At 42.6% G+C, this 25,835-nt stretch overlaps 1 protein-coding gene across 6 annotated transcripts in view; it reads right to left on the reverse strand.

Annotated features, from left to right (window-relative positions):
- LOC146785317 (alpha-1,4-N-acetylglucosaminyltransferase-like) overlaps positions 1-25,835 on the reverse strand; it is a 409,953-nt gene that overhangs the window by 222,938 nt on the left and 161,180 nt on the right. Inside the window, exon 1 of one of the 6 annotated variants that reach the window (XM_085634307.1) lies at positions 8,472-8,647. The exons of 4 other annotated variants lie outside the window; for them this stretch is intronic. The gene's annotated coding sequence lies outside the window, so the exon portion shown is untranslated. Of the gene's footprint in view, positions 1-8,471; positions 8,648-25,835 lie in introns of those variants that run through there. One more of the 6 variants, XM_085634303.1, reaches the window with a different exon arrangement.

Below are 25,835 nucleotides of genomic sequence, written 5' to 3' on the forward strand. Positions count from 1 at the left end.
TGTTTGGTTTTCCACAATGGAGATGTTTCTGGCTATGACCCAGTTCCAAATGTCCTTCAGCAACTTTAACAGGGGACATGAAGCTGTGCATCTCTGTTTGCCAAGTTAAATATTGCAGTGGGGTTCTCTGTTATTACGTACGCTGCGTTGTGAATTTGGTATTGGAATGCATTCACAGACATACAATATCTGTAGTTCTAAGTAATTTGTCAATCATAGAAATTCTCGCTAGGGTCCCTTACACCTTATTTTTAGTTTCCACTATATGTGCACCGCAGCCTACATGTGATGCTTCTGTAATGATGGCTTGCAAGACTGGTGTTTTGAAAATGTCTAACTTGACTTTGTTCAACCATTTTCGTTCTTTGTTGACATCTTACTTGTAACAAATTTGGCCGCCAAGTCCCACTATATTTGTGCCCACAGGATCGTCAACCATTCCTGGATTGCTTCATATTTTGTCTTGTATTTGGAACCAAAAATATGAGACCATCATACCTATAACCTCTTCAATGCCTATGACGAGCTGGTCTCGTCATGGGCCGCGGTTGCGCTGTGCCCATGACGAGACCAGCTCGTCATAAACCCCGCCCGCTAATGAAAGCGCCGGCACAGGGCGGGGAAAGGGGCGGGCACTGAAGGGGTTAAGTTTCATTACAGTCCTCCCTGTCAGAGCCAGCAAAGGAGAATTTGATCATCCAGTGATTTTACCCACCATGGTATTGATAGGCTAATGCATGTCCTACTTGTTGAATTTGTTCTCAAATTGCTGATCCTGTATTTTACTCAAAGTTAGATCTTGCTTTGATTATAAAAAGTAGATGGATTATACTCATGGGTTTATTTCCTGGACCAAAACAACATATGTTGCATTCATTAAAAGAAGTCATTGAATCTCTTGTACCCAGATGTATATTTGGTCTGCTTCATAGTTTTGTCTTTTTTATTTTATTGCGGATGGTGTCTTTTGGAATTCTATGCAATAAGTTTAAGATTAAGTTTAGACGTCATTGTCATCTACATGCTATGGTAGTCGATTTTGCTTCCCCCTAATGGAGATGGATGCTGATTTGGGGGCGGGGAGGGTGTAAAGGATTAGATTGGTTAATGTTTGAGGAATTGGTCTGTGTCCTCACTTTGTTGGTGTTATGTAACTAATGACTAACTCATTGGAACTGGTTATGCCCCACTGATTTCCATTTCTCAGCTCAAATCCTCCTCTATAGTCCCTGTCTGGATGAAGGCTTTGAGCAGCTCTAACGTCTTCTCTTTCTCTCACCATCTTAAATGTAAGTCTAGATCAACATTTGTTTTTATGTATTGCGTTTCCTGAGAAGAGGATTTACTTTTTTTTTATCCAAGCGCATAATTGCCTTAGAGTTAGCAGGCTTCAAAAAACTTACTCTCGAGGAGAATGGTAGGCAACACTGACATTTTTAAATTATTGTTGTTTAGGGAGTTACAAGTAATAAACAAGATCCTTCCTGCTGTACCTCCATCTGAATTCAGGAAAGTATTCACTGCTCTCTTGATTACTAATGATATATGGATATATCGTTAGGTGGAGATTGGTTAGTAGGCTATATATGTACCTCCTTCCTGGGGGAATCAGTATTGACATTCTGTCATATTTCCTCCTTTAAAACAGAACACAGACTTTGTGCAGTGTATATTGAAACTGTAAAACTGCTCTTTTCCTCTACCTGTGACTGTTTATGTTTATATCTTGGTTTATGTGCAATTTGTACTTTTTAAGCTGCTCTTTTTCTCTACCCATGATTGTTTAAATTGATCTCTTGGTTTTCAGTGCATATTGTACTTTTAAAACTGCTGTTTCCTAATACCGTGACTGTTTAAATTGGTCTACTGGTTTTCCCCTAATCTGTGCTAAGACCTCCCGAAGGCAAAACCCCTCTTTTTTACTAGTTAAAAAGGCAACATACACACCTAAGCCTAACCAGAGTGTGTTCAAGAGGCTGCTTAATCTTTTTTTGTGGTTTCAATTGTGTGTGGATAGTATATCTAGCAGGAATTTCGCTAGAAAACGTGATTTGTTTAAGTCTGCAAAAGTAGTATTTTAGGGGCTTTAGATATGGGCATCATCTCCAGGGTTGAATAGGATCTATAAAGTGTGGATTGAGCTTGTCTGTTTTCAAGGAGATGCAGACTTCAGGAGGACCTCCTTGCCCCCTTGCACACCAGTTAGTGATATCTCTCATGCTTGTAAGCAGCCCTGAACTTTTCCCTCACTCCTGCACAGGCCCTTAGGTTCATGGAGGGAACCTCAGGACAGCCACCTACCTCCATGTTGTATCCCAAGCTTCTTTGAGCCCTAAACAGCCCAGTGAGAAAGGGAAATAAAGGTGGTAAGAACTCAGACTTTATGCTATGTATTTTCAAACTTTGATTCTGTTATTTTCCTCTACCCATGACCGTTTCAATGTACCTCTTGGTTTCTGTACAATTTGTACTTTTAATGTGCTCATTGAAACTTTGCGCTGTTATAGCCCATCATCTGGACTGCAAGACCCAGAATCCTCTGGGCAAGGGAGGAAGTGGGAGTGCTAGATGAGAGTCACCTGTAGTGCCTAAAAGTGCCCGCGATGCCTCGTTGGACGCACTCTTTGGAACTTTATGCTGTTGTAGACCATCATCTGGACCGCAACATCCAGATGGGCAATGGAAATAAGGGGAGCGCTAACAGGGGTAAACTGTAGTGCTTAAAAGAGCCTGCAATCCCCCATGGCGTAGGATGCTCTAATTGGCACTTTTTGCTGTTGTAGCCCATCATCTGGACCAAAAGACACAGTTTCCTCTGGGGAAAGGAGGAGCGGGGAGGGCTTACGAGTGTCTCCTGTAGAGCTGAAAAGCATGGGATGCTCTAATTCGAACTTTGCTCTTTTGTAGCCCATCATCTGTACAGCAAGACCCAGAATCCTCTGGGGAAAGGAGGAGGTGTGAGCGCTTACGAGAGTCACCTGTAGCGCTTACAAGCACCTGCCATCTCCTGTGGCGTGACATTATCAGAGATATATTTGGACAGCATCTAATAAGGTCAGTGACGTATTTTCTCTTTTGTGACGTTCTGTGTATTTATCTTTTATTATGGGCAAACGATATGCCTTTGACCCTCTTGTGGTGGGAGGAAGCAAGAAAAAAATGAGCACCTGGAACGCAACCATTAACTGTACTGTGCAGGATAATGATTTTTAATTGAAGAAGTAGACTTGTTGTTATCTAATGTGAACACTTCACTTCCATTCGACTCAGCGAGGCAGCCAAATTATGAGCTATATGAGAAGGCAGAGACAAAATCAAATACAAATACATCTGCTGGGGGAAGAGCCACAAGGCAAATTTAGCCGAGAGAGGGCAAGGGGAAAAAGCTAGTGCCCAGGGTATGGTGGCAGCCAATAAGCGAACCCACACTAAATGTTTAACTGAAGATGCTATTGAACAAACAAGAGGATCCAATAGTGCTCAAACAAAGGGGACAGCGGGTGCCCGTAGATCGTATAAGGGGAAGCAAGGCCCAAAGGAAGGTACGAAATAGAAAGCACATGAGCAGGCCCCATTGGTTGTAATCTCCACTGTTCCGTCCAAGTAACTAAACCAGCTGATGGAATAAGTAATAACAAGCAAGGGTCAAGTAATGAAAGCATTATGATTGAAGTAAACATTTTTATAACAGAAATACAAAATTTTAGGTCCCTTGTTTTAGTCCCTCATCGGGCTACTGAAAGCTGATAACATGCATCCAATGGTCTTATCAAGATCTGCTATAGATACTAATGGGTATTTAAATACTGGTGAAAGGGTCTGAGGAGCCAACCTAAGGACAAATACTTCACACAACTATAATTCAGTACAAGTCAATCAACCCAGAAAGGGAGCCTATATAGCGGACATTAAATATAATCAATCTGTTCGACAACGTGAATACGTGATATGGATATGCTAACTATACATAAGGAGGCTATCAAACCTAGCAATACTAACACTGTGCCTCATCAACTAAAGGGAAGTAACCCACCTTGAATACATCTTCCTCCTAAGTACACACCATACGTAATGCTGATTAGAAAATAAATGCCCCACATTCATCCAGTACAGAAACTCTTAGTCGCTAAAAAGTAAGAGTTTCTATCGGTTAAGGCACTATACTAAAGACATAAATTATCTACACAGTGGTTCTAGCAACCCGGGTGTTTTGGACTGGGGGTAGTCCAACAGACTGTGATGGTGACTGTATAATTATCAATTGATGTACCCCATAATATGTTCATTACATTTTAAGATCAGCTTATTATAATAACAAAATACAGAGGGGGTCTCCCAACTTGTACCTTTAGGCTTTATTTTTATAGTCCACACAATAATGGAAGCAGAATCAGTGAGAGGCCTGACCACTGGACTCTAGAACGTGCCTTGTATGATCTCAGCTGGGTTTCCCACTTTCCAGTTGTTTGAAAACTCTCCTTTCTGTAGAGGCTGAGGAATGGACTGGATAGACTGGGTGTTCTAGGCTGCACTCAAATAGGAGAGACTGTGGAGGGCCCTATCACTTTAGTCTCCACAGTGTTTAAATATGTAATTGGTGATAAAGTGGGGGAAGGAATGCAATTTGAGTGTGATGATGAATGGCTGGGAATGGAAAAATTGAGGGCCTTGAGTACCGACAGTTCATATCCACAGGACACTGTTATTTTAAAATCTGCTCTGATGGAATATGTTATTAAACACAAAAAAGGAGCTTATACGAGGTTACTCTCCTGGAATGTCGCAGACCTGGCATAAAAAATGAATGATCCTGAAAGGTGCCATTTCATTGACACTTTAGACTTTTGTCTTTTTCAAGAGACTTGGGCCTTAAGCTGTTATATCGCATAGGGTTTGCAAATTTTAGTATCCTTGCTATAAATACTGAGAGGGATCGTCCAGTGGGGGGCCTAAGTATATCAGTAAAATCGACCCTGCAATGTATGATTAAGGCTCCCCGACTTGCAGTGTATAAGTTTGCAAACTAGCGATAAATAAATCTTCCATATTTGCAATGTGTACAGTATATCTGTGGATTTTACCAGAATACTATAGTAATACAGCAACTCACTGGTCATCTGGCTAGTATCCCTCAGACTAGCTATAAAATACTTGCAGGTGAATTTATTTGTACATTTGAACTGCTCAATTTAGGACCTCCCGATATAGCTAGCAAGGAGAACCAGTCTTGGTCAATTACAGCACTTTCAGTAAAACCAGATACAAAATGGTCAGCCACAGTTATCCAGTTAAATGCCCAAACTTTACACCATGGTTTAAAGGTATGCAATGGGAGATCCAATTCAGATAAAGGGGGAGGCACACATACAACAGAACGAATTGCACTAGTCTCATAGATTATATTCTGTTAGATATCTGATAATGGTCTAACTTAGTGGACAAGGTGGTGAGAGCCAGGCAGGATTGTGATCCAAATGTGCTTGTCCTTGCCGTATTTATCATTGGATCCACTAACAAACCCTTCGATAGCAGGTTAAGATTTACTAGTAACCGACAAAGACTGACGTGGAGTGACATGGCTCAGTCTGAGGGATCTCTTGCAGAAGTTAATAAAGTGGTGGCATATGGCTTAGAGGCAATAGAGTTGTTGGATCCCTCTGACGCTAACGCAGATAAGATTATGGTTCTTCGTGCCCAATTGAGAGTTACCCCATGTAACATGTTTTATATATTTAGGCGAAGCAAAGGGTTCCGAAAACCACAATATACAACCTGTTATAACAAAAGCTGTAGACTGTCCAGGAAGGCATTATCTAAGGTCATTCAGGGTCAAGGTTAGTAGTCCAGAGTTCATAAAGCCAGATTCACATATAAACTCCCAATTTTATCTAAAAAAATAGAATGGGAAAACCCAAAGTGGCTAGATCTGTTGCAAGATTCCAGGGCGAAAGACCATCATACTTTATGGAATATTTTAGCTACAGGTACAGCGAATCTTCAGGCACAGTCAGACTGCAATGTAACAGCTGCAGAGTGGAGTGAGTATTTCTCAGGCCTCTACTCGTGCATACCCGAGGAAGAGCCTTTACATGAGGGGGAGTCAGGGATCTGTGGCTCAGCTTGTGTTCTCTTAGAGATAACACAAAGGAAACAGTGGGTGCTATATGCCAGATCGCCCACACCAAAGCATTGGGGTTAGACAAAATTCCAGGGGACCACTATCTATCGGAGATTAAACTTTGCGGACCCTATCTGACAATCCTATTTAATGCCATCTTGAAAGGGGCCCCTCTACCACCTACATGAGGGGGCCGGGATTTTTCAATTTTCAAGAAGAGTTTAAGGTCCCAACCCCCAACTATGGGCCCATTGGCCCATTCAATAGGGCTCAGAAATTATTCTGTAGACTTATTTTGATAAGGCTACAGGAATGGTTAATGGGCACAGGGGTTATCTCTCCATTCCAGGCAGGATTCCTGTAGTGCACTAGCACCCTGGACCAAGTGTTGCACTTACAGCTCCTGTTCTGGAAAGCGGTGAGCCTGGGGGATGGTCGTGTCTATGTGGTCTTTGTGGACCTTGGGTCTGCATTTGACCTAGTACCTAGAAAGACACTCTAGCGGGTGTTAGAAGACACAGATGTTCCCAAAACTTGTTGGGGATTATCATAAGGCTGCACCAAGATAACTATGCGCACGATATGTGTGGTCCTGGAGGAGAGGTGACAGGGCACATACCTGTGCAGAGGGGGATCCAACAGAGCTGTCTTCTAGCCCTCACACTGTTCACACTGTATATCACTGGCCTGGACTATATTTTACCCCCTACTTAAGGGTGTGCCATTGGAAAGAGTTCACGCATTCGAATAGCTGGGCTTTACATTGTCTAAGTAGTTTGATTGGAAACCACACCTACTTAAGTGTAGGATAAGAATGGAATAATATCAAGAACAAAAATATTGTTATACATGAACATTGTGTCAAAAATATCGATCACAAAAATCTCATTTTCCTATACATGTAAAGGTAAGTCTAAAAATATCGAAACAAATATATCGTTCCACACTAATATTGTTAAAAAAGACAAGAATATCGATTTTGTAGTAGAAATATATAGGTTAAAATGGTAAATATTAAATATTTTAATGTATAACATAAATATGATGAAAGATACCTGTAGCGGCTCGTGGAGGAAGTTTGGTGGGGCAGTGAGGTGGGGCGGGGGAGGGGCAGGGTGGGGAAATGTAAACACCGGAATATGGATGAATGGAGGTAAGTACACATTTAAATTAATAAAACGAATTTCGTTGCACGCGCTGCATCGTAAAATGCGATGCAGCACGCGCAAAGGAATTCGTTTTATTAATTTAAATGTGTACTTACCTCCGTTCATCCATATTCCGGTGTTTACATTTTCCCGCCCCGCCTCACTGCCTCACAGAACTCCCGCCACGAGCCGCTACTGCTTACAGCACATACCAAAACACATGAGAAATGTCTTTCAATAAACAAAGAAGGTTTGTTTACTCAGTACACAACGAAAGCCAAACGCGATGATATTTTAACATTTCCTTGTTTTTTAATATTTGCATCATCAATCTGTTCATTGCTGTTGCTTGGCACAATACTATATATTCTCGAACGACACCGAAACAAGCAGACATGCACATATCTTCCATGAGTGTCTCTATTCTCTCCCCCTTTCTCTCGTATTTCTCTCACACAAAAACAATCACAGGCAAGCAGACAAACATAAGCAGACTCCTACACAAAAGAATCAGGTGGGATTAAAGCCAGTTGAATCTGTTTACCTCCCACGGCTTTCTAAATACCCTGTCACTGGGCTGCCTCAATTTCTGTGTTTGCAACACTGCATGATGGTGAACACCCCGACGGTATGCAGATGAGCCCAAGCTGAATAGTTCAGGGGGGGTTTCGGCTAAGGTCTACAGAAGTGCCTTAGCTGTCAGAGTCAGGCCGCCAGCACCAGCGTTTAATGAGTACCGGTACTCTCCTCAGCAGTAGAGAAGTGCCGGTACTCAGAGAGATAAAACTAAAGTGCCGGTACTCAGTACCAGCACATTTAAAGCACTATAACCAACAATTCATGTTCCAACAGTTATATAAATACATAATTTAAGACACTATTCCGCCAACTAGAACATGCTTCATGGCGATGACTATATTTTTCGTGCGTCTCTGTATAAAGCGAGATGTCAAAAACCTGCTTGAACCTGCACGGTTTACTTTATGAGACACTAGAAGAAAAGTCTTGTGGAAACCAGACAGGCGCCTATAAACACGTTTGGAATTCGTCTCTGATTTGAAAAAGGAATATTTAGCACATTTCCACTAGACGGTGTTTAACGACAAAAATGCCCCAGAAAATATAGATAAATTGAGTCAAAAGTCACCGTGCCATCATATCATATCCCAAATTAAACACGCGGAAAAACTCTTTCGGGGGTTTACCTTGAAGCAGCCGCCACAATTCCACACCGAAGACGGGGGCACGGGTTTCCGCACTGTTCCACCAGCGTGCCAAGCGGCATACGTCAGGATTACATTCAATGAGTGTCACTCAGAGTGCTCTGCGAACTGGTAAGACTACAAAACGATACTCTCTTAGCATACAGTTGTTGAATATTAGGTAGGTTCTGTTTAAAGAGGGTAGGCAAAGAGTAATGATTGACAGACCAGTCACAGGGTCTGGTGAGGTTTATTATTTGAACACTTTAACTCCTGTGGTGCTGGAGGAAATGACATCTACTGTGATCTTTGTTCGAATCGTTCCCAAAGCAATTCAAGTGAGATGCTGGTGATAAAAAGAGTGTTTTCCGCATGATTATTTTAATATATATATATATTTTTTAATAAGAGACTGTATTTGTCCGGCCTTAACGTTTTTGGAACGTTGCAGAGAGAGGGTGATTATTTTAGGCCCCAATGATTCCCTGTTCAGGAAAGTCGTCAAACCAGTACTGATCAAAAGGAAAACATAGGGGAACAACAACTACCTCGCTCCGCGCATGACCAATTCAATCATTCACTTCGCTTTGTGTGACGCTCCCATCGTGAAGGGCAGCATCGAGCCGAACATCTCAACAGAAGGAAGGGCTCCCATCGTGAAGGGCAGCATCGAGCCGAACATCTCAACAGAAGGAAGGTTTCAACCGTCTTCTAACTCCAAAATGACCGGGTAGAAAAATGCAACCATTTTAGATCTCCAGACCTGACTAATTGCTTGCTGTTGACCGCAACTGTCACCCACACTATACTGAGACCCCACTCACTATAAGGAAGTCCCTGACCCAGGACGTCTGTGGGGAGCCATATGACAACTCGCACTTTAACGGAGGGTCAGGGGATGTTAGGGAGGGAGGGTCGGATCCTCATCATTCGCACGTTGCAGGAAGAAGAAAGGTACATTATTGCTGACACTTTGCTGTTAATAATTAATCGAAATAAAAATCAAAATGATGGGGGCGGAACCTCCATTGGAGTGGAGGGCCATCGCTCCACTTAAATTATTCCCAAAGCCCCCCAGATGAAAAATAAAATGGTCATTCATTACAATTTTATTTTTAATGCCCCGTCTAGAACAGAGCGTCAGGACAGGGGCGGGGCCACTGCTGAGTGACAGCGGCATGTCACTCAGCGGGAGGAGAGTGGGCTGGGAAAGCACTGTTTAAAGTGTGTATGCCTTTTTGGCCGACTGTCTTGCGACGGCCTGCCACACATGCGCTCTTTGAACAGCTCTAACCCCGCTGTCTTAAGATAGTAGGGTTAGAACATGGGTACCCACAAACATTTTCCCAGAGACCACAAACTATGGTCTGTGGCATGCCCGAGGGCCGCATTAATGCCAGCACAGTGGGAGTGGGTCTTTGTAGGGGGTAAGGTGGGCATAGGTGAAGCGAATCACATACAGGGTCTGGTCTGTGAGTCATGGAATTATTTTAAGTATTTCTTTCCACACTGCCCGCCAAATGAAGTCCCCAGTCTCATGTATAGTCATACATTTGACAATACTGTGTTATTCTATATCTGAATTGCTAGCCCTCTACCACACTTTGGTTAAGCCTTTCTGCTGGCTAAAGCTACCTTGGGAGACAGAAGTGTAAAAAGGAGGTAACCTGAAAATCATGGATCAATCCCGGCTTCCCCACTTGACCCAACTGTTTGATCCTAGGCAACTGCTTGATTTCACTTTACCTCTTTTTTTTAGGTCTCGCCTGACCCAGCGCATGCGCTGGTCTGGCGAGACTTATTGAGAGGGCTCCAAAAAGTGCTACCAGGCCAGCATGGAGCTACAGTGCATGTGTGCGGGCGCGTGCGCCACTTTTACCGCGATCACTTTCACTTTTGCGGCCGCGCGGCCGCTTTGATGTTTGATCGCGATCACTTTCCCGCCGCGGCCGCACGGCCGCTTTCATTATCTCCGTGAGGCTTCAATACATTGCAGCAGTTAAAACAAGCATTGGCATAGTCAATAGGTCTCGCGTTTGGGACCTTATAAGTGTTTAGTTATGCAACTGTTGCATGGCTAAACACTTATAAGGTCCCAAAGGCGAGACCTATTGGCTATGCCAATGCTTGTTTCATTATGGCAAAAAAGAGCAATTTGGAATACATGAGTTAATGATATATGCTGTACAGACCTCTTGTATTTGATTTAACAAACTACAATGTTGTCCATGTATAATAACAACCCTGGCCACCAAGAGGGTTCCAAGTGGCAACTGACTTACCACTTAGTTCACTACTAGTATTGTTGTCAGAGTGTGATAAGGCATGAATATTTCTACACTCATTTCTGAAAATGATGAGGTTTGAATAAAATACTTCTAAATGCACTTATCTGTTCTGATGTACTAAGTTGTAATGCTTCTCCATGTCAATGAAATACACTTTTCGAATTTTGAAGAGACTTTGTCATATTTTTACATGTTTGTAGAAAAATGAATGTGTTCCTAAAGTTACGTTTTGCAGGGCAGCTTTTTTGCTTCTTTTCATTTACTTCAGTTAGCCTGTAAATAAACCTGTTCCTGTTTATTTAACGTATTTTTTTAATGCTAGTGCTTTCTGATGTAAAAATCAACAGCCCAGTGCAATCACTCAGCTGGGGGCCACTGGGGAAGGTCAGGAGGGCCGCATGCAGCTCCCGGGCCGTACTTTGTGTACCACGGGGTTAGAGCAAGCCAAAGCCTCCAGAGCACTGTGGAGTGCCGAGTGAGGCCGCTCACACCAATCCTAGAGATGCTCTCATAGGAAAGCAGCGACAGGATTGGTTGAGGGAGTTTCCTGATGGCCTGGCTGCCAATGAAAAAAACAGAGGAAGGAAGAGTACCAATGGTAATATTGATTAGTATTAGTTTTTTAAATTTGCACTTATTTGCGCATGTCCACCTCTCCCAGAACATGCTAGCCTCCCATTTCCTACCAGAAAGGTTATTTTTAATTTGGACACAATAAGGAGACAGACAGTAATAATTTACAAATTCTTAATAACTTTACAAAAGAGTTACTTTTTTGATAAAACAACTTCTCTTATACAAGAATTTAAATAAATAAATAAATAAAATAGTGCATGATGTTGTTTCAAATGTTCCCAAAGCTGCTTTAGAGTAGTTTTGAAATGCTTTCCTCTTCAGGCCTCCTTTATTTTTTGAAGCATAGTGGTGGAGGAGGGGGGTTATTGAAAGCCATTTTTGCCAACTTTTTTTTGGAAAGCCCTCTTTAATTGAATGTACTATTTATTTAGATTTTCTTTTATTTTTGAAGACTATTGTTATATTTTAAAGATTTTTAATGAAAAGTGAGTCAGTGCCTGATATGAAAACTTTTTTTGCTGTGATGATATCCATGCAGGGCCGATATTAGCGCTGGTAGCGCCCAGTGCGCCAATCTTGTTTGACACCACCATATCACCTCCTCGGATTCCCTCACTGACAGCTGTCTGATGTGACCCTCATCTCTCCATAGCCCCTTTCTCGAATACATTCATTTATTTTAAAGCGCTGGTAAAGGCTGGCTTTACTAATGCATTCAGCTATATTCATAATATATAGATCTGTTCTTTGCAGGAGGCATACAGCGGTGGAGATTCAGGAGGGATGTTTGTGATGCTACACCCCCCCCCCCCCAATAAATGCATTTTCTGTTATAGTTGTGTGCAGGTGCTTTCATTCAGGTATTGTGAGATTCCAGTTGGATTTCTCCAGTAACTTTTACATACACTGAGAAAATAACACACACACCCTCTCCCTCTCTGTTTTGAAAGTCCTCACAAATATTGGTTATTTTACAAAATATTGTTTTTTCTTTCCTAGCACTGCAACAAATTCACATTATTCTGCCTTTCCACTGCCCCTTAGACCCCTCTCATGTACTCTGTCATATAATGTGTTTAAACATTATATGCCAGCCTGATTGTTGGAAAACCTGAAGCTCACCACCCCCCAAACTTACTGACCAAGCTACGCCCCTGCCGGCATATTAACCCTCTATGCTACTTTATGGTGAGGCAAAACTTCCACTAGACAAAACTCCATCTTTCTCTCTAGCAGGAACATTAATCAAAAGAGTTATCATGACATTTTTATTACTGTCTGAAAGTTGGACACACAAGCAGGTTCTTTTAAATTGAAATTTTATTGCTAAATGCCTTAGGTTAGTTCCCGGTCGCACCTCCATAAAGCCGGCTGTGTACACACGACTTGCAAAAACAGAAGCCTGGAGAAAGCAAACAGGCAAATTACATTGTAATAATAGTACTTTGAGAATCAGGAATTCCTTTCATGCTTGCAAGGTACACTTTGCTACTCATTGTGATCGAATGGTAAAATGTGTGAGAAGGACGCAACACCTTTCAAATAGCAATGCAAAGTATCAATGGTGTGCAACAGCAGCTGCCATCACAAACTGTTGATTAGATATCTACAATTGAAAGGGGGTAGCATCCATTCATAAGAAGGAAACTTTCCCTTAAGGGACAACTTCCTCCCAATGAATGTGGTCACTGATATGGGGATGTTGCAGACAATGGTTAAATGGCACTGCTGTATGTCTCCCCTAATGCAGTCACATAACATTAAAGGTCTTTGTTAGAGTTTGGTGGATGGGTACTCCACCACACACACAACGGATGTCCCATCTGCGCTGTTACAAGTGCATTAAGCACTTGCAATGAGATAGATGGGATATCCGCCACACTTGTGAAGGAGTTCCCATCTGCCAAACTCTAAATCAGGCTTTAACTTTTTTACTACCTCATCTGTAAATTGAATAGATATGGGCTTCGTTAAAAAATCACCTTGGCAATGCTAACAAATATGGCCTCTTTGCTACTGATAGAATTCACACACACACACACACAACTGCACACACACACAAACACACACGCACAAAATGTTTCTCACAAATATGCTCAAGTCACTATTTATCGTACTCTGTTCTACACACAACACTGTCAAAACAGACATTGGTCTTGCATGCACAAGTGAGTGAGTGGATATTTTGCGTACTTTTTGAGGGTACAGGTTTAAGTTCCTTGTATCTGTGGTTTTATTAGCAATAGGTTCTAGATTATGGGTGGGAAGTGTTTTCATTTTTGGGACAGATTTGTTGGTGATACAGGTTGACTTTTTTGATTCTAGGGTACATTTTTAAAGATTATATTGCATGTATTGTTAGTGGTGGTAGTAGTGCATGCAGAGTTTATAGGTAAGGGAGTAGCCAGAAAATGTAAATAACCCTCACTTTGAACCAAAGCTCCTATTGTGCCAAGCAAATGAAGCAAGTAATCAAAACCCTCACTAGAAAAGCTCTTTTATCTATTCCATCCATGCATCTATCCATTCATATTTCACTTCTTCATCCACCTGTTGATATCCCCAATTTCACCTTTACATTCTGTCATCCATTCATTCTTTCATCAATCATTCAATATTTCACCATTTCTTCTGTCCACCAAACCATATCCAAACCTATCCATCCACATCCAAACCTATCTATCCATCTCCAAACCCATCCATCTATCCATCCATCCAACCATTTATTAATCCTTTCATACATTCACCCACCATCCCTTTCACTCATCCATCCATTCATTATTTCACTCATTCATCCTTGCATTCACCCTTTCCCTCACTCATCCATCCAACATTTCACTCATCCATCCATCCACCGTTTCACTCACCCATTTATCCACACTTTCACTCACACATCCATCCATCATTCATCCTTCCACTCACTCTTTCACCTTTGTCTGCCAAGTTGCAGACAGAAGAGGTCCATCAAGAACTCCACCCCACTGAAGCAGGTAATGGGGGTTTAGAACCTCACAGCTCCAACCTTTCACTCACCCATCCATCCTTACACTCATCCATCCATCCAACTTTTCATTTGGTCCATCCTTCCACCCTTTCACCCCATCCATCCATCCATCCATCCATCCATCCATCCATCCATCCATCCATCCATCCATCCACCCATCCCCCCATCCATCCTTTCAATCCATGCATCTATCCATCCAGCCTTTCACTCATCCATCCATTCATTTACCCTTTCACTCATCCATCCATCCACTCACTCATCCATCCATCCACTCACTCACTCACTCATCCACCCACACTTTCACTCCTCCGTCCATCCATTCACTCTCCCTTTCAGTCATTCATCCACTCTTCACTCGTCCATTCATCTACCCTATCCTCCATCCCTTCCTGCCACTTCTCCATCAATTATTTTACTCATACATCATCCATCCTTTCACTCATTCATCCTTCCTTTTGCTCACCATCCATCCAACCTTTGACTTCATCCATCCTTTCACTCCTTCCATCCGCCCATCCTCCCTTTCACTCATTCTGTCCATCAACCAATTCAGCCATCCAACCAAGCATCTGACCATCCATCCATCCATTTATTCAGCCACCGTCTTTTTCACTTAGACATCCGCCCATCCATCCTCCCTTTCACTCTGTCATCCATCCTTTCACTAACTCATCCATCCATCCTTTCTCTCATATCCAACCACCCTTTCACTCACCCATCCATTTATCCATCCATTCATCCATCCACCTATCCACCCTCACTTTCACACATTCATCCACCCATTGCTTCATTCATCCATCCATTCATCCTTTCATCCATCCATCCACCCACCATCCCTTTCAATCATCCATTCATATTTTCACTCATCCTTCCTTGCATCCACCCTTTCACTCATTCATCCATCCATCCTTTCACTCACCCACCCATAAAACCTTTCACTCACACATCCATCTATCATCCCTCTTTTCACTCACTTTCACCTTTCCCTGCCAAATTACAGATAGAAGAGGTCCATTAAGAACTCCACCCCCACTGTAGCAGCTAAATTTGGGAGTTCACAACCCCTCAGCTCCATCCTTTCACTCCCCCATCCATCCTTATGCTCATCCATCCATCAAACTTTTCACTCATTCATGTACCCACCCTTTCATTCCATCCATCCATCTACCCTTTCACTCCATCCATCCATCCTTTCTCATCGCCCATCCACCCTTTCACTCATCCATCTATTTACCCTCCCTATCATTCACCCATCCATTGTTTCACTTATCCATCGATCCACCCACCCTCCATCTGCTCTCCTTTTCACTGATCCATCTATTCTTCAATCCATCAATCAATCAATCAATCAATCAATCAATCAATCAATCAATCAATCAATCAATCCATCCATCCATCCATCCATCCATCCATCCATCCATCCATCCATCCATCCATCCATCCACCCTTTAACTCCCCCAGCTACCCTTTCACTCACACCCATCCTTCTATCCTTTTACTCACTCATACATTAACACACCCACCCTTTCACGTTATTTATGATTCTTTATTTGCCATATTGCGGGCAGAAGAGACCCATCAAGAGCTCCAACCCGACTGTAGCTGCTAAAGCAGAGGTTTGATGATGCCTCTGTTTATGGGTGGGTAGTGTTTTAATTTTTTTGAAATTTTTTTGGCTTTCAGGGTGTTTGGAAATTATGTAGTTTTTTGGGGTATAGTTTTAATGATATATCATTGAGATTTCCTTTAGGAACAGGATGTAGTGCATGTTCTGATAATGGGTGCAAAGTGTTTACATTTTTGGGACATCATTTTTGGGGTTAAGTGTGTCTTGGTATTAATGGGGGTAAGGCAGAGGAGGAGGTCCTGAGGGAAGAGGAAGTCAAGGCCATCCGTAAGCACCCCATTTCCTTAGCATGGGCACAGTTATTACACACATTCACATACAAAACTACCCTGGTGCAAGTACCAACAGACTCCCAATCCCAGACCCCGCCTTTGTCCCCTACAGGGTCGGTAGCAATAGACCCACGACAAGCCCCACCAGTCTAGATTCAATGCTCCGCTAAAGTCATGGCAGGAGCTCTAATCTCATACACGGTAATAGCCGGCCATGAGGGCTCTGGGCTCCCCTTTCGCAGATGCACCATCATGCAATACGCACTAATACATCACACGTAGATGACAACACTGTCCGTAAGATCAATTTGTTTTTTTGGACACCCGGTCCGATAGCTCCCCAATGTTCCCCCTAGTTGTACCCCCATAGTTAACAATTTGCTATTTTACGTCGGCAGTTGCAATCCCGACGATGGTTAAAATCAGAATACATTCACACAAGATTGGACACAATGACACTGGGAAAGATCCTATAGGAGTACATTACTACATACCCATCGGAAATGACCCCAGCCAGACTTTCAGAAACTCCCATTGAACAGCACAAACCAGAAGGAGGGTTCCCCCCAGAAACAGTTTTCAATGTATAAAATATATAACGGCTGTGAGGCAGTAACAATATGTGTGTAGCTACTTACCATTATTCAGCTCCCAACGACAGGTTTGTGTCAATGTATGATAACAATGCAAGATATTGATTTGCGATAAAGAAATGTAAAAAAAAAAACCAAAAAAATTTTATACAAAAAAAAAAGGGTGTCTTGGTATTTTAATTTTTGGAGTACATTTTTAAGATTACATTAGGTGCTTTAAAAAGGGCCAGCTGATTATTCTTTGCTGAAAAAGAAAATATAAAACTTTAAAAAAAGAAAAGGGGGAAAAGTTCCACCCACAGAAGAATGTTAGTATTCATTATAAAAAGGGTGTTATGGAAACATTTACCCCAAACAACCAACACATATGTCGCTCATCATGCCAAAAAGTTGAATTCTAGTCAAAAGTCTTTAGTTCATTAAAAAAATATATATATATGTATTGTAGACTACTTGCACAAAATTGAGCTTCTCTAATTTCTTTGCTCCTTTTTCATAATTTCCAAGAATTTATAAAAAAAAGTATATGGGCTTTACCAATCGAAGATTTAATTGAGTCCTGTCATACTTCTATGGCATTGTTTGCTTTTGCACCTCCTAAGCAGCTTGTGTAGCAGTTCCACCACTTTCTTCCAAACAATGGTAAAACATGGTAACCTTCTATGGCACAACATGGTTAGATGACCAAGCAACTTGTCCTCAAAATAATTTTGAAGTGGTTCCAATTTTTCTTGTTTTGTTTGAGGAGTACTCACTTTGGATTACAGCAGTGAAATGCTCATCTACTGGTTTAAGAGGTACAAAAGCTAAAATAGAGATTTTTCTAACCTCAAATTGCAATTTACTGTCTGTTCTATAGTATGCAGCTAGGGATTTTTTTGAACCAAATTGCCAAATAGTCTGGGGAAAATGGAAAAACTATCCCTTGAAAATAGTTTATAGAAATTTGTTTTATTAACATTCAACAAAGTTAATTCAAAATCAATAATTATTTTTCCAGGTGCATTTTGGCTTGTTGTTTCATACCCTACGGTTAGAAATTGAATTTATGTTGTAGATTGTTTCCCACAAGGTGTTACGTACACTAATGGTATGTTATTATTTTTAATGTGAATATTTAGTATGTAAATTTGTCTGAATGAATTGGACACTTTTTGAGAGTTGCACCTATCATCCAAATATCCTTATATTCTAAGGTTAGAAGTTTATGTTGATTAGAGAAACTTATTACACATTTTTGTGAGTGGAGGTTATTATAAAGGAGAAAAGAATTGATAGTAAAAGCATTTTTGCTCCCCAGGAATGTTAATGAAAGATAATGTTTTGAGTTTGCGTGGGAGGTTCCTTTTTCTTGCCATTTTTTGTTTTTAAAATGTGTAAAATTTGGTATGGTAGGCATATTCTCTGCAACATTTGGAGGATATATTGGGCAACCTCCCGAAAAATAGATCCATACAGATCACTGGATGTGCTTGCAATAGTTTTCAATTCTTAATAAAAAATATTCTCTGGCCACACCTTCCAGTGTGGAGTGCTTTGTGCTCCCCTCTATATAGACCCCAGTGCAACCGCTGTGCCAACGAGTGACAAGATAAATAGCTCACAGAATTCCAGGGTTCCCTCAGTTCTAATGTTCTTTCCTTAAAATATATATAGCCTTTACATGGCAAAAGTCGGTGCAATTTTTTAGACAGAATATAATTTGCTGATTTACTATTCTTTATTTTTGAATGCTCTTTTGCTTTTGAAAATAGATTATAGTGTAATGTGAAAATTCTAGAAATTAATCGTTTTAGATTTTATATCATTTGAAGTATTAAACATTTTTACCTTTCATTGCTCATTCCTTGTAGTTGTTTCTCTGCGTCAAAGTTCTACACTAACATCAGGTGTTCGCAGAATTTCAGCATTTGCGATCGCAATTTAGCTGTGTGCAATGCAGGTAAGTAGAAATCCACTCGCTAAATAAGGAATCGAAAAAATTGCGATTCCCTATTTTGCGCAAACATTTAGAGAATCGCAATTTGCGATTCCCTAAATGCTATTCTTGTAGACATCGCAAATTGCGATTGTGTTGTAAGGAATCGCATATTACCACCAACTTCAGGTTGGTGGTAAATTGCGATTTCCTTGAAAAATGCAATTTCATGCATTTTTCAAAGTGCCATGTGGCACACATACATGCCCCTAGGGCATGTATGTGCACCACATGTGCACACATGCATATTTCAGGGGTGCAACAGGGCATCCTTTAGGAGACCTTGGAGCCTTGAAATTCCGTGCGCAATTTGCGAGTACCTATTGGTTACTCGCAAATTGCTTACCCTATATCCATTCATTCCTATGGGCCTATTGGCCTATAGGAATGAATGGGAAGCCATTCCTTATTTGCAACTCACAATTTGCGAGTCGCAAATAAGGAATGCGTAGGAATCGCTAAATAGTAGCAGATTCCTACATACATTGAATTTTGCGAGTCTATAATAGCGAATCGGTAAAATTCGCTAGTATAGACTCGCAAATTGTAATGTTGATACATCTGGTCCTAAATATGCTACCACGTTGGGATATGGAATGGAGCTGAGACAGGCAAAATAATAATATTGCACATTATGGGGCAGATTATGATGTGGTCGGAAAAGGTTCCGACTGTTGGTCAGAACTTTTCCGACCACATCGTAATATGTTGATTGAATTCCTTTATGACCACCTTATTACGATGGAGGTGATCAGAAAGGAATCTGATCGGTCATTCCGACTGGCTTCCGATGGCTCAGACAGCCCATCTGCCAGTTGGAATGCAGCCAGTAATCCCAAGGGTGGCTCTTTCCACCCAAAATATTACGATGTCGGGTTTCGGAAGCCGTTCCGTGCGACATTTCAGACACAGAAAGGCTGTTGGAACTTGACTTTGGGGGCCCCAGCCGGGCCCTCTTGGGTGCATGGCATCTGTTTGGAGGCGGTGCCCCTCTGTTGATCCCTGCACCCCATGGTACCCCCCTTGAGGTGCCTACCACGGGGTGCATCTATGAACTGCACCTCCTATTTTACAATGGGAGCATGTCTTCTGGCCAGAATACACTATCCCATTGTAAAGTACAGGAATGCGACCGAACAGTGCTCAGTGGCATCCTAATTAGGAGGTCGGGCCCGCTGACCGGGTGTTGGTCGGTCCCATGACAGAGACAATGTCAGGCATCATAATAGGGTCCTAATTTTTATTTTATTTTAACATTAATTAAAAAAAATTCTGTAAGAAATATCAAACATTTTTCAATATTATTCATGTAAACTTAAACATTTAAGTTTTCATTAGCCTGTTTTTATATTTTAAAAAATGCATCTTTGGGTTTATCTGTTTGCAGGTCATAAGAATATTGTTAGTTTTGGTAATGTTTTTTTCAATTGAGTTTTAGCAAATTTCTACTAACCTAAAGTTTATACTTTTTTAAATTTATGAATTTGTGTGGTTACATTTTGATTTCCTCTGATGTTTTTGTACTAAGGACTAACTTTTCCTATCTCGGCACCACTTCAGTTAAGCATAGCATTAGACGTGTGTACATTGTAGGGAGTAAAGAAAAAAACAATTACTGTACATGTTCTATATTTATTGCTAGGTTCTATTAGGCAGATTTTGTTTTATGAATGGTATATTAAAGTGCGCTTACTTCTATCTGTCTGTAAATGACACTGTGCTCCTATAGTAGAAATAGTATTTGGCTTCTTGGGATTCTCCTGAGAAGGTGCAGGAGAATGGTGGATGCACTCTAATGTATGTTTTTTTTAGATGTTACCGTTTTTTGTAAGTACGAATAATATTGAACTCCCTGAAAATGTTAATATTAAATCATGACAGAAATATATGTTTTTGTGAAAAAAAAGTGTTTTCCGAACAGTAGCCTTGTGCTATATTAATGCCACCATCTTTGCTGGGGAAATATATTTTAACGGGAAGTTGTTCAAAATTTGTTTCTTCTTCATGCAGTATGTGGATTTTTTTAAAACATATATTTTGAATTGCTTTCTGATATGTAAAATACTTCTTTATGGTTTTAAATATTTAATAGCAAATGTGATGTAAAAAGGCAATGGCAATGTAACTTACATTGACATATATTATATTGGAGTGTCATGATAACCGCGGTAAAATACCATGATGTAAAACACTGCAATGTAATGTTTAAGTTATATTCTGTGGAATTGTGATAGTGGGAATAGAGGTTGTAGTGGTGAGGGCTAAAGTAGTAGCAGTGGTGGTGGTGATATTGCTGGTGGTGGTGATAGTGCAAATGTTGGTAGTAGTGATGGTGGTGGAGGGATAGTCAGAATGGTGATAGTAGTGGTGATGGTGTTTGTGGTCATAGAGATGAAAGAGGTGAAGATAGTAATAGCACGGTGGTAGTGTTGATGGCAGTGGTATTACCAATGGTGGCATTAGTAATAATGGTAATAGTGGTGAAGGTGGTGGTGATGATAGTGGTGCTGGAGGTGATAATATTGGTGGTGGTGATAGCGGTAGTAGTGGTGATCATGGTGGTAGTTGTGGCTATAGTGGTGATAATAGTGGTTATGTTTGTGGTGACAATAGTGGTGATGATAATAGTGGTATACTCGCTCCAATAGTGATGGTGAGTGATAGAGGTATGGTGGTGAAGGTAATGTTGTTTTGGTGGTAGTAATGGGGGTGGGAGTATTGATAGTGGGGGTAGTTGTGTTGGTAATGGTGGTGATGGTGATGTTGTTCATGGTAATGCTCCTAACAGTGGAGGTAATTACGATTTTGGATAGATGTGGTAATAGAGGTAACAGTAGTGGTTTTAAAGATAACCGGGATAATAGTGGTAAAGTTGGTGGTGATAATGCTAATAGTAATGGTGGTGGTTATAAGGTACCAGCGTGAGCATCGATGACACCATCAAGACCATAAGCACAATCCACTCCGGCTCCCCTCAAGAACTTCCGGCCCATCTCTATGCTCCCGTTCCCGGCTAAGGTCATCGAGAAGATCGTCAACAGACAGCTAACCCGATACCTCGAAGAAAACAGAATCCTGGACCCGTCCCAGTCAGGGTTCTGCAGCAACCACAGCACCGAGACCACACTCATCGCAGCCACCGATGACATCAGGATACTGCTGGACAACGGTGAGACCACAGCCCTCATCCTCCTGGACCTCTCCACCGCCTTCGACAACGTCTGCCACCGCACACTACACGCACGCCTCCATGCCGTAGGGATCCGTAACAAAGTCCTGGAATGGACCACCTCCTTCCTCTCCGGCAGAACCCAGAGCGTCCGCCTCCCCCATTCCGATCTGAAGCCTCCGAGATCATCTGCAGCGTACCCCAGGGTTCCTCCCTCAGCCCGACACTGTTCAACATTTACATGACCCCGCTCGCACACGTCGCCCGACAGCACGACCTCAACATAATCTCCTACGCCGACGACACTCAACTGATCCTCTCCCTCACCAAGGACCCCATCACCGCCAAAGCCAACCTCCACAAAGGTATGAAGGCCGTCGCCGACTGGATGAAGGCCAGCCGACTGAAGCTGAACATGGACAAAACTGAGGTCCTCATCCTCGGCTCCAACCCTTCAGCCTGGGACGACTCCTGGTGGCCGACGGCACTGAGGACAGCCCCGGCACATACCGACCACGCACGCAACCTGGGAATCATACTCGACTCAACACTCTCCATGACAAAGCAAGTCAACGCCCTCTCCTCCTCCTGCTTCAACACTCTCTGCATGCTCCGCGAGATCTACAGGTGGATCCCGACAGATACAAGAAGAACAGTCACCCAGGCCCTCGTCAGCAGCAGACTCAACTACGGAAATGCCCTCTATGAGGGAGCCCCGACCAAGCTCAACAAACAACTGCAACGCATCCAAAACGCCTCGGCACGACTGATCCTCGACGTACCATGCCACTGCCACATCACCCCCCACCTGAGAAACCTGCACTGGCTGCCCGTCAACAAGAGGATCACCTTCAAGCTCCTCACCCACGTACACAAGGCACTGCACAAGACCGGGCCAGCCTACCTTAACAAACAACTTTCCTTCTACACCCCCAACCGCCAGCTCCTCTCCGCCGACCTCGCACTCGCCACCGTCCCACGCATCTGAAGAACAACCACCGGCGGGAGGTCCTTCTCCCACCTTGCTGCCAAGATCTGGAACACCCTCCCACTGAACCTACGACAGACCCAAGACCTGCTGTTCGATCAGTAGCGGCCCCCCCAGCGCCTTGAGACCCTCACAGGTATGTAGTGCACTCTACAAATGTTGTTTGATTGATTGATTGATTGATTGAGTGAGGTAAATGGTGGTAGTGATGGTAGTTGTGATGTCAATTGTGGTGGAAATAGTATTGGTGGTGAGTGAGATAGTGGCAGTAATGGTGAGGGGGTGATGGTAGTGCTAATGGTAATGGTGGTGGTGGTAACAATGAGGGTTGTAGCAACAGTGGTGGTAATGCAAGCAATGAGTGCTGATGGTAATGGTGGTGGTGGTAACAATGAGGGTTGTAGGAACAGTGGTGGTAATGCAGGCAATGGTGTTGCTGTTGTTGGTGGTAAGGGTAATGGTGGTGGTATAAGGGTTATGGCGGTGGTGATGGCAGTGGTGGTAATGGCAGTGAAAGTGGTAATAAAAGTAACAAATCTTTAAGTGGCAGTGGTAATAGTGGTGGTAATTATGGTGGAAGTGGTGATAATGTTAATGGTGATGTAAGTAGCAATTCAGAGTGTTATGATGTAATGTTTGTGGGGGCAGTGGATGTAATGATGGTGGTGGTAATTTTCATAAAATGAGTGAAGGCAATTGTGGTATTGGTGATGGGGTAATAGAGAAGTTTGTGATATTATGCTGGTGGTGGTTGGAATGGTGGTGCTAGTGTTATCAGTGGTAATGGTGGTTTTGTAGATGGTTGTAATGATCATGATATTGCTGGTGGTAATGTTGGTGATTATGCTATTGGCTGTATTTTTTAAAGTAAACACAAGGAGATGATGGACGGAGCCCTGAAACTTTTCAGACACTCACACTCACCCGCAGTCACAGATCTGAGTTGAATCCATCATCATTCTTTAGCTCACTTCGCCACCTCAGTTCAGACCCAGCTATATGCAAATCAGTCTTGACCCTGGTCCTCATGGGAACAGTTCAGCCCGAACTGCCAAGCCTGGTCTTCCCTAGACCAGAAACAAGCATCATAGAACCGGTTTCTGGGTAACACCCTTCATCAACCAAGCTAGCTTGAATCTAGTGGCAAAGTGAGCAAGGGACCCACGTCTGGGCATACCCTGCCAACTTAAGACAAACAAAGCATACACAAGGAGAGGATGGACGGAGTGCTGAAACTTTTCAGACGCTCACCCCCAGTCACAGATCTGGGTTGAATCCATTATCATTCTGAAGCTCACTTTGCCACCTCAGTTCAGACCCAGCTATATGCAAATCCAGTCTTGACCCTGTGCCTCATGGGAACAGTCCAGCCAGAACTGCCAAGCCAGGTCTTCCCTGAACCGGAAACAAGCATCCTGGGACCGGTTTCTGGGTAGCACCCGTCATCAGCCAGGCTAGCTTGAATCCAGTGGCAAAGTGAGCAAGGGACCCAGGTCTGGGCATACCCTGCCAATTTAGTGCGAAGAAAACAAGCGCAAGGAGATGGACAGAGCGCTGAAACTTTTCAAACACTCACCCCTAGTCACAGATCTGGGTTGAATCAGTCACCATTCTTTAGCTCACTTTGCCACCTCAGTTCAGACCCAGCTATATGCAAATCAGTCTTGACCCTGTGCCTCATGGAAACAGTCCAGCCCGAACTGCCAATCCAGGTCTTCACTGAACCGGAAACAAGCATCCTGGGACCAGTTACTGAGTAAGACCCTTCATCAGCCAGGCTAGCTTGAATCCAGTGGCAAAGTGAGCAAGGGACCCACATCTGGGCATACCCTGCCAAATTAGGGCGACCAAAACGCACACAAGGAGATGATGGACGGAACGCTGAAACTTTTTCAGACACTCACCCCCAGTCACAGATCCGGGTTGAATTCATCATCATTCTCTAGCTCACTTTGCCACCTTAGTTCAGACCCAGCTATATGCAAATCAGTCTTGACCCTGTGCCTTATGGGAACAGTCCAGCCTGAACTGCCAAGCCAGGTCTTACCTGAACCTGAAACAAGCATCCTCGGACCGGTTTTGTGGTAACACCCTTCATCAGCCAGGATAGCTTGAATCCAGTGGCAATTGTGTGTCGTTTGTATTTTTTAAAGTGGCTGTGATATTAGTCGTGATTGTTGATGCACAGTTCATGCAGATCCAGCTGTCACAGCAACACCGGGGAGGATTCAACCAGGAATGAGTCATTGTAGAGATTAGAAAAATCCTCACAGGTGTGTGTGCCAAGTGTATCTCAGAACAGCACATTAGTGATGTGAAACCAGAACAAGGTTATCAAAGAAGCTGTCTTGTGTGGACGGGTCAGAACAAATACTGTGAGAACTGAGAACCATAGTGAAACACTCACTCTGAGGGTGGGACAGTGCAGAAGTTGCGGATGCAGATAAATGCTTACAAAGAAGGCAAGACAGTGCTGGCACTGGGAATCCTGGGAATCACATGCTAGGAGGGTAGGGAAGAACATAAGTTTACAGATCAGTTAAAGCTCCTTTGCTTGTCAGTGCCTACATCCACCAGGAGTGGAAGCAGACATCAGTCATGCAAAATGCAACCACTCACAGTGCTTGACAAATCCAATTCTGTGAGCTGATCCCAAATGTGCCTGTAAGTCAAGGTCCAGCCTCCCACTGTGTAGCTCTCATTACTAGTGGCCCTTTAAAAACCCTGTCATTTCTCTTACCTAGAATTACAGTTACTGAGGGTCCATTTATCTCCATGAGCAGGGAAATGATGGAAACTATGGTGCTTATTTACAAACCCCATGTGGCCCCAGTATGTCCCTTTTTCTCATAATAAAAGCGGCACACGGGTG

The sequence above is a fragment of the Triturus cristatus genome, chromosome 11 (assembly GCF_964204655.1).
Source record: "Triturus cristatus chromosome 11, aTriCri1.1, whole genome shotgun sequence".
NCBI lineage: Eukaryota > Metazoa > Chordata > Amphibia > Caudata > Salamandridae > Triturus > Triturus cristatus.